At 38.5% G+C, this 18,416-nt stretch overlaps 1 protein-coding gene and 1 long non-coding RNA gene across 3 annotated transcripts in view; one reads left to right on the forward strand and one right to left on the reverse strand.

Annotated features, from left to right (window-relative positions):
- LOC309701437 (uncharacterized protein) overlaps positions 1 to 18,416 on the reverse strand; it is a 266,740-nt gene that overhangs the window by 47,002 nt on the left and 201,322 nt on the right. The gene's annotated exons all lie outside the window — the stretch shown is intronic.
- On the forward strand, positions 16,327 to 18,042 carry LOC309699668. Its single transcript, XR_014274432.1, has 3 exons — positions 16,327 to 16,423; positions 16,540 to 16,643; positions 16,748 to 18,042. It is a non-coding gene; the product is annotated as an uncharacterized lncRNA (long non-coding RNA).

The following is an 18,416-nucleotide window of genomic DNA, read 5'->3' on the forward strand; positions in this document are numbered from 1 at the left end:
GTCCATATAATAAGCTCCACAGGCATGAAAACTGAGAATTTGGTAGACTAGACATTGCTGTCGCTCACAGTGAAAGAATTTTGTCAATACGACTTTTACTTTTCATTTGGGAACGATTTGTTTCGGCCTGACTTTTCTGTTCATTTTAAGCAGCAAAAGTGAGGTGCATGTCTGTGTCCGTGTGTATGGAGCCCTTGGGTGCGGTCACTATAGCAACCAGGCTCACACCTGCCTGCTTAACGAGCTCTCTCTCTCACTCTGCCAAGATTCATCTTAAACACTTCTCTTTCAACTGCTGCTGTGTCCACAGTGTTAAAGCCATCATTTTACCCTCAAAACGTCGCCATCGTTGTTCTTTTTCCAACATCTTGTCTTTCAAAGCTCAGAGATGTAAACTTTTTAAACTGTGTGGGTCCAAGTGGAGGGATCACATTTTAGTCATTCAGTGATTCAAAGAATATGACCTTTTAATATTCTTTCAGATGTTTTCTGACTCTAAATGTTCTTTTCTCATTTCTTAGGTTTTTCTAATTTACAATTAAAACATTTTCAGCTTTTTTCCAACTTCTTCTTCTGTGTAACCTTCAGCTTTTAGCAGTTCAGCACCTTTGTTTTCAGGTTAAATTCCTTTTTTTTTTTTTTTTTTTTTTAAATCTCATTCAATATTTTTAACTCAAAATTCAGCAATTAATTCATTTCAGTGCATACATTCAGATTCAAGCATTCACACTGCAGTTTCTTCAGAAAATGCACTTTCTAGTTAGTGTGAATGCTTGAAAAGCATTCACAGTATTGTTCTTCTAATCTTTATTCTATTTTATTCTTCCGTACGTTTTTTGAAAGCCTACTCCTTCAAAACCGTTCAACTTGGAAAAACCATTCAAACATCGTTAGATTCCTATTATTTTGGACATGACTGCTTCTATTTTTCTCATTTTTAACATTTATATTTTTAATTTTATTCAACTTTATTCAACAAAAATTTCCCATGTATTTCAATGGGGAGACCCTTCAAATTCTCATTCAATTTACTCATTTTTAAACTCTTACTACTTCCACATACATTGACATAGAGCCACCATTCAAACTCTAAAACGAAGACAAGACATTCAACTATTCAACTTGTATTTATCTTTTCAATATCTATTATACTTTTTCTTCAGTTCCAGTTTAAGTTTCATGATGTTTTTTCACCCGTTTCAAAATTTATAATGGGTGTGTATGGGACGGAATGTTGGGGCTAGAGTGAGGCAGCTCAACTGCTAGAGTGAGAGGAGCAAAAAAATTAATCTTAAAATCTTTTTTAAAACTGCTGCTGTGTCCGCAGCGTTTGCTCTACAGGTATGATTTTACCCTCAAAACGTAGCCATCGCTGTCCTCTTTCATCCAATGTGTTTACTATTGTACTAGGTGTTATGGTTCTTTCATAAATGTCACCAATGCACAGCCTCCTCCCTCCAACTCTTCCATAGACTCTAATGTTAAAATGGCTCAGAAGGTTCGTTTGAAAATCAGAAGAGCATGGTGTCTTTCCACTGTCACCACGTCCATATAATAAACTCCACAGACATGAAAACTGAGAATTTGGTAGACTAGACATTGCTGTCGCTCACAGTGAAAGAATTTTGTCAATACGACTTTTACTTTTCATTTGGGAATGATTTGTTTCGGCCTGACTTTTCTGTTCATTTTAAGCAGCAAAAGTGAGGCGCATGTCTGTGTACGTGTGTATGGAGCCATTGGGTGCGGTCACTATAGCAACCAGGCTCACACCTGCCTGCTTAACGAGCTCTGCCTGCCACTGTACCAAGATTCATCTTAAACACTTCTCTTTCAACTGCTGCTGTGTCCACAGTGTTACAGCCATCATTTTACCCTCAAATTGTCGCCATTATTGTTCTCTTTCCAACACCGTATCTTTCAAAGCTCAGGCATTTAAACTTTTTAAACTGTGTGGATCAAAGTGGAGGCATCACATTTGAGTCATTCAGTGATTCAAAGAATATGACCTTTTAATATTCTTTCAGATGTTTTCTGACTCTAAATGTTCTTTTCTCATTTCTTAGGGTTTTCTAATTTACATTTAAAACATTTTCAGTTTTTTTCCAACTCTTTCTTCTGTGTAACCTTCAGCTTTTAGCAGTTCAGCACCTTTGTTTTCAGGTTAAATTCGGTTTTTTTTTTGTTTTTTTTTAATCTCATTCAATATTTTTAACTCAAAATTCAGCAATTAATTCATTTCAGTGCATACATTCAGATTCAAGCATTCACACTGCAGTTTCTTCAGAAAATGCACTTTCTAGTTATTAGTGTGAATGCTTGAAAAGCATTCACAGTATTGTTGTTGTAATCTTTATTATTAGTGTGAATGCTTGAAAAGCATTCACAGTATTGTTCTTCTAATCTTTATTAGTGTGAATGCTTGAAAAGCATTCACAGTATTGTTCTTCTAATCTTTATTATTATATTTTCTTTTTCCGTACGTTTTTTGAAAGCCTACTCCTTCAAAACCGTTCAACTTAGAAAAACCATTCAAACATCGTTAGATTCCTATTATTTTGGACATGACTGCTTCTATTTTTCTCATTTTTAACATTTATATTTTTAATTTTATTCAACTTTATTCAACAAAAATTTCCCATGTATTTCAATGGGGAGACCCTTCAAATTCTCATTCAACTTACTCATTTTTAAACTCTTACTACTTCAACATACGTTCACATAGAGCCACCATTCAAACTTTAAAACGAAGACAAGACATTCAACTATTTAACTTGTATTTATCTTTTCAATATCTATTATACTTTTTCTTCAGTTCCAGTTTAAGTTTCATGATGTTTTTTCACCCGTTTCAGAGTTTATAATGGGTGTGTATGGGACGGAATGTTGGGGCTAGAGTGAGGCAGCTCAACTGCTAGAGTGAGAGGAGCAAAAAAATTAATCTTAAAATCTTTTTTAAAACTGCTGCTGTGTCCGCAGCGTTTGCTCTACAGGTATGATTTTACCCTCAAAACGTAGCCATGGCTGTCCTCTTTCATCCAATGTGTTTACTATTGTACTAGGTGTTATGGTTCTTTCATAAATGTCACCAATGCACAGCCTCCTCCCTCCAACTCTTCCATAGACTCTAATGTTAAAATGGCTCAGAAGGTTCGTTTGAAAATCAGAAGAGCATGGTGTCTTTACACTGTCACCACGTCCATATAATAAGCTCCACAGGCATGAAAACTGAGAATTAGGTAGACTAGACATTGCTGTCGCTCACGGTGAAAGAATTTTGTCAATACGACTTTTACTTTTCATTTGGGAGCGATTTGTTTCGGCCTGACTTTTCTGTTCATTTTAAGCAGCAAAAGTGAGGTGCATGTCTGTGTCGTGTGTATGGAGCCATTGGGTGCGGTCACTATAGCAACCAGGCTCACACCTGCCTGCTTAACGAGCTCTCTCTGCCACTCTGCCAAAATTAATCTTAAACACTTCTCTTTCAACTGCTGCTGTGTCCACAGTGTTAAAGCCATCATTTTACCCTCAAAACGTCGCCATCGTTGTTCTCTTTCCAACACCGTGTCTTTCAAAGCTCAGACTTTTAAATTTTTTAAACTGTGTGGATCCAAGCAGAGGGATCACATTTTAGTCATTCAGTGATTCAAAGAATATGACCTTTTAATATTCATTCAGATGTTTTCTGACTCTAAATGTTCTTTTCTCATTTCTTAGGGTTTTCTAATTTACATTTAAAACATTTTCAGTTTTTTTCCAACTCCTTCTTCTGTGTAACCTTCAGCTTTTAGCAGTTCAGCACCTTTGTTTTCAGGTTAAATTCGGGTTTTTTTTTTATCTCATTCAAGATTTTTAACTTAAATTCAGTAATTAATTCATTTCAGTGCATACATTCAGATTCAAGCATTCACACTGCAGTTTCTTCAGAAAATGCACTTTCTAGTTCTATTTTATTCTTCCGTACGTTTTTTGAAAGCCTACTCCTTCAAAACCGTTCAACTTAGAAAAACCATTCAAACACCATTAGATTCCTATTATTTTGGACATGACTGCTTCTATTTTTCTCATTTTTAACATTTATATTTTTAATTTTATTCAACTTTATTCAACAAAAATTTCCCATGTATTTCAATGGGGAGACCCTTCAAATTCTCATTCAACTTACTCATTTTTAAACTCTTACTACTTCCACATACATTGACATAGAGCCACCATTCAAACTTTAAAACGAAGACAAGACATTCAACTATTCAACTTGTATTTATCTTTTCAATATCTATTATACTTTTTCTTCAGTTCCAGTTTAAGTTTCATGATGTTTTTTCACCCGTTTCAGAGTTTATAATGGGTGTGTATGGGACGGAATGTTGGGGCTAGAGTGAGGCAGCTCAACTGCTAGAGTGAGAGGAGCAAAAAAATTAATCTTAAAATCTTTTTTAAAACTGCTGCTGTGTCCACAGCGTTTGCTCTACAGGTATGATTTTACCCTCAAAACGTAGCCATGGCTGTCCTCTTTCATCCAATGTGTTTACTATTGTCCTAGGTGTTACGGTTCTTTCATAAATGTCACCAGTGGACAGCCTCCTCCCTCCAGCTCTTCCATAGACTCTAATGTTAAAACGGCTCAGAAGGTTGGTTTGAAAATCAGAAGAGCATGGTGTTTTTACACTGTCACCACGTCCATATAATAAACTCCACAGGCATGAAAACTGAGAATTAGGTAGAGTGGACATTGCTGCCGCTCACGGTGAAAGAATTTCGTCAATACGACCTATACTTTTCATTTGGGAGCGATTTGTTTCGGCCTGACTTTTCTGTTCATTTTAAGCAGCAAAAGTGAGGCGCATGTCTGTGTACGTGTGTATGGAGCCATTGGGTGCAGTTACTATAGCAACCAGGCTCACACCTGCCTGCTTAACGAGCTCTCTCTCACTCTGCCAAGGTTAAACCTAAAAATGTTAGATTGTAGTAAGATTAACTTTTTCAAAAGTACAATAAGACAGATTTAACAGGGTTTTGCCACAGATTAATAGTTTGTCACTAGTTAGTATATGCCAACTAAGTAGAGCATTGTGATTGGCACAAAGGTTTTTCAGATCTGGGCAGTTGGAGTCAGTTGATGACTTCAAAATCATCCTTTCTGACTGGATAATTAAAGCTCTCAGCATCTATTGGTCTGTAGTTAATTTCCCCACCTTTTAACTAACGTTTAACTAATCTAATCTCATTTAATGTTTCTGTTTATAGTCTGTATAGTTTATCTCCCCACGAATACACTCAAAGTAGTCTTAAAATAAAACCCACAAAACAGTTCAAGATTTAATACTTTTTATTTGCTCATTTAATGCCAGTTGCCCTGTTTTTCTGTATGTCACTCATTCGCTTATACTTGGGCAAAAAGTACCAATTTGTACACTAGTATAGTGTATTTTTTCCCTCTATCTCTCTATGTCTGTCACACACAGAGACCAACACACAGACATGTATATGCTCATTATTGCTGTTCAAACTGATGGTCAAATTTCCAAGCACCACCTGAACGCCTCATCTGTTTTTAACCTATCACTGGACCAACTGTCGTCATTCCGCTTCGCTCTCTGCTGTGGTAAGTACAGTACACTCAGTACTGCAGTGTTTTATTTTTATGATGGAAAAAATACATGTTTGACATTTAAACTCACATATCAAGTCCAACAGAGTTAAAAAGAATTCAAAGAAGAAAGAAAAAAGAATAACCTTCGCTATCATTTATATACGTTTATGATGTTTTGCTGTTAGCAGCAGTGCTAACGCTAGCTTCGATGCTAATGCTAGCAACAATGCTAACGCTAGCTATAGTGCTAACACTAGCCTTAGCAGTTGTTAACTGACAAAAATAATATTCCTGTGATATTTCTTGCCGGTCAGTGAGACAAAAGTAAGAAATTAGCTTTATTATTGCCATTGTGGCTCAGTTTTAACAGTAAGAGTGCTAGCATTGCTAGCGCTAGCTGCAATGCTAACGCTAGCTGCAATGCTAACGCTAGCTGCATTGCTAACACTAACTGAAGTGCTAATGCTAGCCGGAATGCTAGCGCTAGCAGCAATGCTAAGGCTAGTAACAGTCTAACAGTAGCCTTACATAAGTGGCAATACTTCAGTTAACTAGTTTGAATTGTAAAATGACTGCTGTATCAGTTGGTGTGCTATATTACTCTATAATTACCCTGCTGACTAGAAGTTCAGTGTATCATGTCGTGTGGGCTTTGTATTTCTGTTAGTCTGATAACACTGTACAGACAACTAACGTATTATTTCTCGTTTCTTTCAGGAACCTGACTGACACTGTGCTTTGCCTGGTAGGTGTGCACATACTGTAAGAGAAGTAGACCAAAATAAAAAAATAATATGACTAATATAAGCTGTAAAGTGATGGGTTCAAACTTTGTGCTAGACCTTTTAAACACAATTTTATAATAAATACACATAAGTGCAGCTTAACAATTGGGCTAAAATATTTTTTTCGTACATTTTTGTAGTCACACTACATGTGATTAATTAATGATTCACTCAATCATATTTGTATTTAAAAATATTATTGCTGAATTTAATTAAATATTTATTCTTTTAAAAAGTGCCCAATTATGCAACTTTTTGCACATGGCAGCCGACAACAGTTTAGCTTGAATATTTGTTTTGTCCTTTTGCAGTAGTCACATTTAGTTCATACAATTACCATGTGATATAATTTTAATAAAATTATTTTTTTTCTTGTTTTTTGTTCAGAGTGTGTAGAAGAAGAAGAACAAGGACCAGATCTCCAGTCTTCTCTCTCACATCCCAACCCCCCAACCCCTCTATCCTCTGTCCTGCTCCACCTATTGTCTCTGCCTTCTTTCCATCTGTATTTCACTCTGTGGTTTGTGAGAAATTTTGCCAAACCAACAATCCTTTTGCGGTTTGATTTAAAGCCGTGTCTCTCCTGCTCTGTCTGTTCTCTCTGCTAAATTTTCTCTCTACCTGTTTTTCACTCTTGGCTTGCTGCTGAAAAACGCCAAGCCAACAAAGCAATAAAGAGTGCATATTTTGCCTCAACCTATGAACAAACTGAACAAACAAAGAAAAATCTGCGGTTTGATTTAAAGCCGTGTCTCTCCTGCTCTGTCTGTTCTCACTGCTAAATTTTCTCTCTACCTGTTTTTCACTCTTGGCTTGCTGCTGAAAAACGCCAAGCCATTAAAGCAATAAAGAGTGCATATATTGCCTCTACCTGAGAACAAACTGAACAAACAAAGAAAACTAATTCACGGTTTGATTGTGATTTCCCAGCCGTGTCTCTCCTGCTCTGCCTGTTCTCTCTTCTAAATTTTCTCTCTACCTGTTTTTCACTCTTGGCTTGCTGCTAAGTTGTGCCAAGCCAATAAAGAGAGTGCATAATATTCTCTCAACTGAAGAACAAACTGTCAAACGAAAGACAACTGTTTAAGACAAATAAAAACTGAAATATAAAAACAAAGACAACATCTCCTGGTGTGTGCCACTCTTATCTTGTGAACATATTTTCTAAAGACTAAGAAACACTTGCAGTGTGTGAAAATGCCAAGGAAGCAGAAAAAGTCACAAGCTGCAAAACAACGCTGGAAAAAGTTTCATGAGTTTCACAAAGTACCAACATGTGAACAAGCTGAGTTTGATTTTCCTCAGAGCTCTGCAGAAGACAGTGTGTCTACAAAGACCAATTCTGACAGTGTCAAACAGGCAGGTCAACATGTTCCTGCACATGTACAACAGGTATCTTATGCTGATGCTGTAAAGAGTGGACTGCAGCATGAATTTAATGAACAACATGAGGTGTCATGTGACCCACAGGTGGGTTATGCTGATTTTTTGAAAAGAGGCTGTCACAGTGATGTGACAGGACCATCTCATGCAGAAAGACTGAACCTTGAAAACCAGCCCTCTGTTATACATGTCTGTGCATCTCGCAGCCAGGCTCATCCTAAATATGGAGACTCCAGAAACAAGCAGTGCACATGTAACTCACTCACATTTCTTGCTTTCCTTCATGAGAATGAAAACATGACTACAGCTGACCTTAATCTGGTCTTGGATAAAGGTGATGTGATGTACAAAGAGGCCAAGAAAAGATTTCCTAAAAATATTCATTTGGCTACCGATGAGCTGCCAGACAAAGTTGATGCTCGCAGGTCTATGTATCATGTCAACATGACACAGCCTTCCCGGTATGGGACATTTGAAGAACCTCCAGAGGAGGCAGTAGATACTTTTCTGAGCTTAGAAGCAGGACTGAGCTGCCTGTTGTCAGATGTGCAGTATGCCTTACTGATTATGAGTGGATTGTGTATCGCAGTGTTCAGATCCACATCAGGCATATATGGTTTCTTTGACCCACACCCCAGAACACCCATTGGTCTTCCTCTACTACTACAGTCACGTAATCGTGGTACAGCTGTGATGCTGAAATTCACACTCCTCAGTGACATGATTAAGAGGCTACAAGATTCTTATGAAATGATGGAGATATCACCCTCTTGTAACTATGAACTGAAGCCTGTGCAGTTCTACAGTATGAGCACAGTCAACCTGAGTGATACTATCACAGACACAGTCTGCAGACCAACAGCTGCCACTGCTGTGGCACCTACTCACTCTGATACAACTGTTGATGAAGCAAACCCCTCTACTCCAAGGAGAAACACAACCACTGATCCGACTGAAAATATCTTTTGTCAAATGTCCATTTGTACACCACTGGTGAAACAAAAAGAAGTCCACATGACTCAGTTCACATCATATGAAGATCAGAATGAACCTCCTAATATACCAACTGAAGAACTATGCAGTGAATTAAGTTTCCTTCCATCAAGTGATGCTTTTTCATGTCAATCAAATGCTGCCATAACAAATGTTGCTGCCTGTGACCTTTCTGATATAGTTTTACAAAAAGTGAAAAAAGTTAATAAACAACAAAGGCAAAAAAGGAAAAGAAGATTAATGGCATCAGAGAAACCCAGAAATCAGAGAAAAGAAAACCAAAAAAGGAAAGAACGACAAAAGTATGCTTCAAATAAAGATCACAAAGAAAAGAAAAAATCTTGCACAAGCGAGACATATAAAAACAATCCTGAAGTTAGACAAAAACAACAACAGTATATGAAAAGACGTTACTGTGAAAATGATGAATTCAGACAGAAACAACAGCAATATATTAGAAGACGTTACTGTGAAAATGATGAATTCAGACAGAAACAACAGCAATATATTAGAAGACGTTACTGTGAAAATGATGAATTCAGACAGAAACAACAGCAATATATTAGAAGACGTTACTGTGAAAATGATGAATTCAGAAAGAAACAAAAACAATATGTTAAAAAACGTTTTTCTGAGAATGCTACAGTTAGAAAGAAACAACAACAATATATTAAAAGACGCTACTGTGACAATGCTGAATTTAGACAAAAAAAAAAAAACTATATAACTAAAAGGTATCAAGAAAACCCTGAATTCAGAGAGAGACAGAGATCTCGAGTGACTCAGCGTTATGCACGTGACAATGCATTCAGAGTAAGACACAGACAACTAATGAAACAACTAATGCGAGACAGGTATCAAAGTAATCTTGCATTCAGGATTATGCACAACATGAGATGTGCCATGAAAATAAAAAGGAAATACAGATGGGTGAACAGACAAACCCAAGAGAGTGACAACAGTGTGATCAACGAGGCCATATCTGTGTTCAAATCACAAATCAAAGCTGGACCATCATACCCATGTACTGTCTGTTTCAAGGCTTCATTTCCAAACCAAGTGCGACCCTGCACAAGGTCAAAGTATGTCAAAAACCCACATGTGGTTGCAACATGTTTGACTGGAAGATTTGTTAATGTTTGTGATGAAAACTGCAGAAATGAGCAGTGCAATGTTCCCGATGAGAGAAAAAGAGAGTGGATTTGTCACACCTGCCACGATCATCTTAAAAATGGATCCATGCCAGCGCTTGCTGTTGCCAATAAACTGGATCTTGCTGATACTCCACCTGAACTGTCTGATCTCAACATACTGGAGAGACATCTCATAGCCAAGTGCATACCATTTGCCAAGATCATTCCTCTTCCCAAAGGCAGACAAAGAGCAATTAGAGGAAATGTGGTCTGTGTCCCATCCGAGGTACAGGAAACTGTTGAAGCATTGCCTCGATTGAGAATTAATTCTCAGATCATGAGAGTAAAACTGAAGAGACGCTTGTCTTACAAAGGTCATCAGCTGTTTCAGACTGTAAGCTGGTCTAAACTTGTGCAAGCACTGCATAAACTCAAGCAGATTCACCCACAGTATAAGGATGTGAGCATCAGAGATGATGCTGAGCTGTGTGATCCAACACTTCCTGATGAAGATGATGATGATGATGAAAACATGAATGAGGACGATTATGATGAGGCTGATTTAATGGAAATTGACAGCTGTGAGAAAAATGCACTGAGTGAAGCACAAAATAAAAATGAACAGGACATTGACACGTTACCCTGTGATGGTGAACAATCGCATGAACAGATGAGAGATGATTCAGAGCAAGCAGATGGACTGACTAATGGTGGTTTTGCACTCGAGTCCTGTTTGCAGCCCCCTGATGTGGCTGAGGAGATATTATGTTTCAGTGAAGGAATCTACTCTGTTGCTCCTGCAGAGAGAAACAATCCAATAAGTTTTTTCAAAACACCTAAACTGGAGGCCATGGCCTTCCCTGTGCAGTTTCCTACAGGCCAAAACACACTTGATGAAAGAAGGCTGATCAAAGTATCCCCCAGTGGGTATTTCAAATCAAGACTTTTCTGCATTGATGATCGTTTTGCCAAAGACACAAACTATTTGTTCTTTGCACAGTTTGTGACTGAAATACACTTGGCTACATCCAGCATGACAGTACAGTTAAGGAAGGCAAAGCCTCTGACCAGAGATGGTAGAAAAATAACCTCAGGCATGTTACAAGATAAACATGAGGTGGAGAAACTGGTGCGAAATAAAGATGCAGTGAGATTCATGCAGCCTCTGAGAGGAACCCCAGCCTATTGGGAGAAAACAACAAGAGATCTTTTTGCCATGATCAGACAGTTGGGAACTCCCACGTTCTTTTGCACATTTTCAGCTGCTGAAATGCGCTGGCCTGAAGTGATCGAGGCAATAACAAGGCAGCAAGGTGAACAAGTGAATTTTGAAGGACTCGACTGGTCAGCAAAGTGTGACATCCTGAGAAGCAATCCTGTCACAACAATGCGCATGTTTGACAAGAGAGTTGAAGCATTATTCAGAGATTTACTCTTATCTCCCGCAGAGCCACTTGGCAAAGTCATTGACTACTTTTACAGAGTTGAGTTTCAGCACAGAGGAAGCCCACACATACACTGTCTCCTGTGGGTAGAAGGTGCTCCTGTGTTTGAGGAGGATGATGAGCAAACTGTTGTTGATTTTATAAACAAATACATCACAGCTCAGCTGCCTGATCCACATAAACAACCCGAACTGTACAAAAAAGTAACAGAAGTGCAAAAACACAGTAAGAACCACACAAAGACGTGCTTTAGGAGTTTAAGCTCCGGGTGCCGTTTTGGTTTTCCCAAACCACCCTGCAATGAGACAATGATCACAAGACCCAGTGAGGATGATGCACTGGAAGTAGAAACGGCAAAGAACAAGCTCAGACCACTGAACCAGCTGCTGAATGAACCTGAAACTGCTTCCATGAGTTTAGAGCAGCTCTTGGAAAGATGCAAGTTGACACATGCAGAATATGAGAGATACCTGAATAAAATGAACATGAGGAGTACGATCATACTAAAGCGTGATCCAAAAGACTCTTGGATAAATGGCTATAATCCACATCTGCTTGAAGCCTGGAACAGTAATATCGACATAAGCTTTGTTTTAGATGCTTTCGGCGCTGCAAATTATTTAATGAAATATATATCAAAAAAAGAGGGCGGGCTATCTGAGTACCTGAAAACTGTCATTGAGAACTCCCATAAGGACAGTGTAAATGAGTGCGATGAAATGAGAGCCGTCATGCAGGCATATTCAAAGAAGCGAGAGATCAGTGCACAGGAGTGTGTTGCTCGTGCATGTGGTCTTCACATGAAGCAATGTTCACGTGCTGTAATATTCATTCCAACTGATGATAATCCTGTGAAAATGAGTCGTCCCCTGTCAGTTCTGGACAACACAACACCTGAGTCTTCCAATGTTTGGATGACATCTTTGAATGACAAATACAAAGCCAGACCTGAAACACCAGAGTATGAGGAGATGTGCATGGCAGACTTTGCTGCTACTTGCAGGATTGTCTATGGCCAACAGAAAAAAGGTAAAGATGTTTTGCCCCTTCTCAATGAGATGGGGTTTGTGCAAAGGCGCAAAAACAATAAGCCTGCTATCATCAGATTTCACCGCTGCTCACAAGAAAAACATCCAGAGCAATATTACGGAAGACTGCTTAAACTGTACCTTCCTCATCGTTCAGACCACGAACTGAAAACACCATCGTTGCCAACCTATCAGGCTTTCTATGGTGCTGGCTGTGTACAGCTGCCAGGTACTGACCGTCTTGAGTACGTGCAACACATTGTCAAAAGAAACAGAGAAAAATATGAGAAAAACAGTGAGGAGATCGAGAGCGCTGTTGAGGAATATGAGCAGAACAGAGGTGTGACTGACGAATGGTGTAATCTGGCACCTGAATCAGATCTCGTAAGGTTGCCACTTGTTGAACAAGAAAGAGAGCGAGACAATGAAAATGAACAGGAAGATGTGCCCGACTACAGCCGTCAGGCTGATGCTTCAACAGAAGTCAGAGCCATCAGGGAACCCCCTGCTATTGATCCCACATTGTTACGTCAGATGTTTCAAAATCTGAATAAGAAGCAAGCCTGCATATTTTATGCAGTTAGAGACTGGTGCATTAAAAGAGTCTGTGCTCTAAATCCAGAGCAGTTTTTCTTTTATATTAATGGTGGTGCTGGAACAGGAAAATCACATCTTATCAAATGCATCTACTCAGAAGCATCTAAGATACTGAGCAAAGTGCCCAGATATGCAGACGACGTTGACATATCAAAACCCACTGTCCTGTTAACTGCTTTCACTGGGACTGCAGCTTTTAACATTTCTGGAACAACACTGCATTCTCTTCTCAAGCTCCCGAGAAGCTTAAAACCTCCCATTCAGGGACTTGGCAATCAGCTGGATGAAGTCAGATCAGAACTTTTGAATGCTGAAATAATCGTCATTGACGAAGTGTCTATGGTGTCAAGACATCTCTTTGCATATGTAGATGCAAGACTCAAACAGATCAAAGGGACTCGGAGACCCTTTGGAGGCATGTCAGTCATTGCTGTCGGAGACTTCTATCAGCTACCCCCAGTGCGACAGTCTAAACCTCTCTGTGTGCACGACCCGTCCGAGATCGACCTGTGGCGGGAGCATTTTCAGATGATCACTCTGACTGAGATTATGCGTCAGAAAGATGATGTTGTCTTTGCTGAGATGCTGAACAGAATTCGTGTAAAAGGAAAGTTGGATGAGCTTTGCGAAGCAGATAGAGATTTGTTGTTACAGGCCATAACTGAACCAGCCCATTGTCCGACTGATGCATTGCACATTTTTGCAACTAATAAAGAAGTGGATGCACACAACTCTTCAACACTGGCTCTGCTCCACACTCATATCATTGACATCCATGCAGATGATTATAGAAAAGATCCTAGAACTGGCAGAATGGCACTTCAAGACAGACCGTTGAAAGGAGGTAAAAACGAGTTACCAGACACACTGAAAGTTGCAGAAGGAGCTCGTGTCATGCTCACCAGAAACATTGACATACAAAATGGTTTGGTTAATGGAGCTTTTGGAAAACTACTTAGAGTAGTTCACTCTGAAAACGACCAACACATCATCAAACTTGGACTTAAAATGGATAATGAGACATCTGGAAAGAATAACCGCACACCAGCAGACGACATGGTGTACATTGAGAGAGCAGAGGAGAATCTGAAGCAGAAAGGAGTGGTACGAAGACAGTTCCCAGTGAAGCTGGCCTTTGCATGTACAATACATAAGGTACAGGGTATGACAACTACATCAGCTGTTGTCTCTCTTAAGAGCATTTTTGAGCCCGGCATGGCCTACGTAGCTGTCAGTAGAGTGACGTCTCTCAGTGGACTGTATCTTCTTGATATGGAGGAGAAAAAAATATTCACCAACCCAGAAATCACTGCAGCACTTGAGAACATGAGACAAGCCAACCTTGATGACATGATGCCTCTTCTACACGTGAGACAAACCCTCAGCAGGTCAGAGGTTTTCACCATTGTTCATCATAATACAGAGGGACTGCCAGCTCACATTAATGACATCAAAAGTCACCATGAATTGTGTCTAGCAGATGTTTTGTGCCTAACAGAAACACACCTGCGGGGCTCTTTTGTCGCAGAGAGTCTCCACTTGGAAAATTACAATTTGTTCAAACGCAACAGACACCTGTCCTACACAAACTTTCCCCAGATGGCAAACAGAAGTGGTGGTGGAGTTGCTGTTTATGTGAAAAGTGACATTCAAGTGCATGAAAAACAGTACATCCATAATGTAACTGACCTTGAATTTCTGGTTTTAAAGGTTGAAGCACCAGTCAGTGCTCTGATTGCAGTTGTATACAGACCTCCAGACTACACTCTGAGGCCATTCCTGAAAAACCTGGTAAGCCTATTAGACTCATTGGAGATCATGGACTGTCATCCCATCATAGTTTGTGGTGATTTTAATGAGAATGTTTTATCCAGTGCAAACAAACCAATCATGGAGTTGTTTGAGTCTAGGGGATACGCACAGGTCATCACTGCCCCTACCACAGAGAAGAACACACTGCTTGACCTAATTTTCATTTCTCAGCCAGATCGATGTCTCCATTTTGGAGTCATGAAGACATACCATAGTTACCATGACCCAGTATACTGTGTATTGTCCTGTGATGATTCATGATCTAGATCTTTGAATACAGTAAGTAATATCTATATTGTTGAATGACTTAAGAAAGTAGAGCGATATTTAAAAGTTGATGCTCTGCATTGCAGTATAATGTTTGAATTGTTTACATAAAATACAATTACATGAATTAAGTAATGATATCAGTAAAAGATGACAATTTTATTTATCACAGAAAATCTAAAATTCACTAACAGTAACCTATAAATGTCAGAAAAATCAAATATAGCAGTTTAAAATGAATAGTGTAGGCATATCCTCTCTGCAGCCAGGCTTCAACATCCTGCCAGGCTGCCCCAGTCTCACCGTGGCTGGGAGGGAGGGAGGGTGGACCAGAGGATTGCCTACACAACACATAAATGTTCAACAGCTTCTTCATTGTTTCTGAGAGAACAATAATGACTAAAGGTTGCTTTTTAAAAAAACAAACAAACAAACAAACAAACAAACAAACAAACCTAATTACAGCAATAATGACAGTTAAGCCACTTTATGTGTGCCTCTATTTTGAAATACTATTTACAAAAATGTTATTATTTTGGTTTGTTATAAACTTTAAACTTTTTCAAAAGTATACGATTATATTTTTGGACAAATCTTTCGATGAAACATACATTTTTATGAGCTTTTATCATGTTTCGGCCAGTGCAATCATCAGGGTGGGTCTGGGTTGATAACTGCACATTTCTGGCCAGAAATGTTTCAGCAGTGTTACATAAGTAGTACATATGTAACACTTGCTTTCTGTTACCAGCTGATACCCTACATTTGTATAGACATTGGATGGTGTGAGGTTGGGGAGTTGAGTGGGGGGGGGGGGGGGGGGGTTTACGGTGGGAGCTGAGGGGGGGGGGGGGGGGTGTTAGGTTTCCTTTTTTCTTTTTCTTTTTTAAGAGAGACACAGTCCTCCTGTGTCTTCTCCAAGCTTCACATGTAAGATCCAACAGTGTGAAGCACATAGCAGCTAGAAACTGTAATGCCACAGATCAGAGAGGCTTCATCATCACCATCTTCATCGCCGTACGATCAGAGCGTGAGACTTCACATCTGGAGCACAGGAGACATTCTGTGATAAGTCCTCCTTCTAGCTTGTCCCACAAGCAGTCGGTGAGATTTACTCACAACAAAAAGGGTTAATGACATAATTTCCATGAAAACATGTATTCATTCTTTGTAAAGTGTTTAAATTGTGTTTTCACTTGACCTTAGGAGTGTTAGAGTGTATTGTAATGTCTGTACTCAGGTGTTTCCCTCTGTGATCAATCCCCATCACAGCTGAGACACTCAGGACTGAACAGACTGCACAGTTTCTGTGACCGAGCCTCCAAAACACCTTCTTTGAAACCACTCATGATAGAAGGGCTTCATATTTGCAGCAGCACTACTACAGGTATTCAGTTTATTACAGGATGTGTTTGTTTCTTAGGACCAGCTCTGAGTGCACACTACCTAACATATACACCTTTCTGTTCATTACAAACCAACTACTCTGGATCATATGGCCAGTTGGCAGGAATGTTGCTGCAGGAAAACATCCCTGGAGATCACCATCATTGTCAGACTGACTGTGCCTCCTCTGTGCAGTGTCAAGATCCTCTCTAAATGAGTGTGTAAGTTAACATTTTCATTATTTTATTCCCTTTGACAAGACAAGTATCACTGATATTTACATTTACAACTACATATGTTCCCGTTTTCTGCTCTTCTTTTAAAGTCCTCAGCTATCCTGCTTCTGTGCTGCTTGCCACACATCAAACACTGGCCGGATGACAGGGAGGATCCACTCTGAAGTCACTGGACGTGATGAGGATCATATGGGACTTCATAGTTTCACAGAAACATTGTGCTCTGTGATTACAGGTTTTAAATGGACATAATGACTGCCTCTCTCTGATCAACAGGCTAAAGGATTGTTTTCATTGTTAGTGCTCTGTACAATGTATGCTTATTTAATATTTCATCACAGAGCAAACCTTTATTTATTTAACATTTTTTTATTTTGTTTTAATGTTGAATTAACTGTGGGGATTTTTTTAAGTGGGCACTTGGGATGTCATATGACCAGAAATGTGGTAACTGGAATTCAACAGTATGGAAGAAAAAATCTGCTGAGAACGAAACACATACAAAAACCCCCAAGAAAATTCAAATTCATTCCATGTAATCCAATCTAAAACATTTTAAACTGCTGAACAGCAACACAAACAGTGTTAAAAAACAGTGTTAACAGAATGATTATGATGATTTTGTACCAAAGTTTCAGGTCACATGGCACACCTAGTGTGTAGTGTGGGGTATCAGCTGGTAAGTATAGGTTTTTTCATATTTGTGTCCTTAGAGTTCAGATAGATAAAGACTTGTGTATAATAATTAGTCATAACCACAACTCAAAGTCAGGGACTAACTAAATTTGGGACTTTGTGTCTGAGCCCAGGTTAAAACAATGTGTAAAAAAGCATTTAGTGGCATGGCTGAACAATGCTGTATTGATACTTATTTATCCATGTTCACAAAAAGGACTAATGTGTTTATTTGATTATTTGCATGTGTTAAACTGTGTCACCACCTTAGGCTTTCATTTGAGTTTACTCACAAATCTCTATACAGTTCTCTTTTACCACTGTGTGGACTCTGTTTACATTAAAACATAAAAAAGAATGAGTAATAAAAAGATGTGTAGACAGATCAGAAGATTAAGTAGACCGATAGAAACAGCTGTTCAGCCATGTTCTAAGAAACCAACACAATTTAAAGGTTCAGGATTGTGGTTTTAAAAGTTGAATTTTCATGTATTTCATATGTTGCTCATTATTTTTTATTTAGTTATTTAATTTAGTTATTTTTCTTTATTCTACCAGTCCTTTTCAGAAAGAAGCTGTAAAATATGACTTAAGATTTTTATGTTATTTTCTATGACATACAAAACAAATTGATGTATGTAATACTATTAAACATGATATACACATGTGTATATGTCTGAAAAACATCATGCTGTATATTAAAGTTTGTATTTTCTGCAGAATGTTTGTTCATCTTTTAAGTTCATTTCAATTAGAAGAATATGAACTTTTAATATTCATTCAGAGGTTTTCTGACTCTAAATGTTCTTTTCTCATTTCTTAGGGTTTTCTAATTTACATTTAAAACATTTTCAGCTTTTTTCCAACTTCTGCTTCTGTGTAACCTTCAGCTTTTAGCAGTTCAGCACCTTTGTTTTCAGGTTAAATTCGTTTTTTTTTTTTTTTTTAATCTCATTCAATATTTTTAACTCAAAATTCAGCAATTAATTCATTTCAGTGCATACATTCAGATTCAAGCATTCACACTGCAGTTTCTTCAGAAAATGCACTTTCTAGTTAGTGTGAATGCTTGAAAAGCATTCA

This window comes from Aulonocara stuartgranti (assembly GCF_965226115.1).
Source record: "Aulonocara stuartgranti genome assembly, chromosome: 23".
NCBI lineage: Eukaryota > Metazoa > Chordata > Actinopteri > Cichliformes > Cichlidae > Aulonocara > Aulonocara stuartgranti.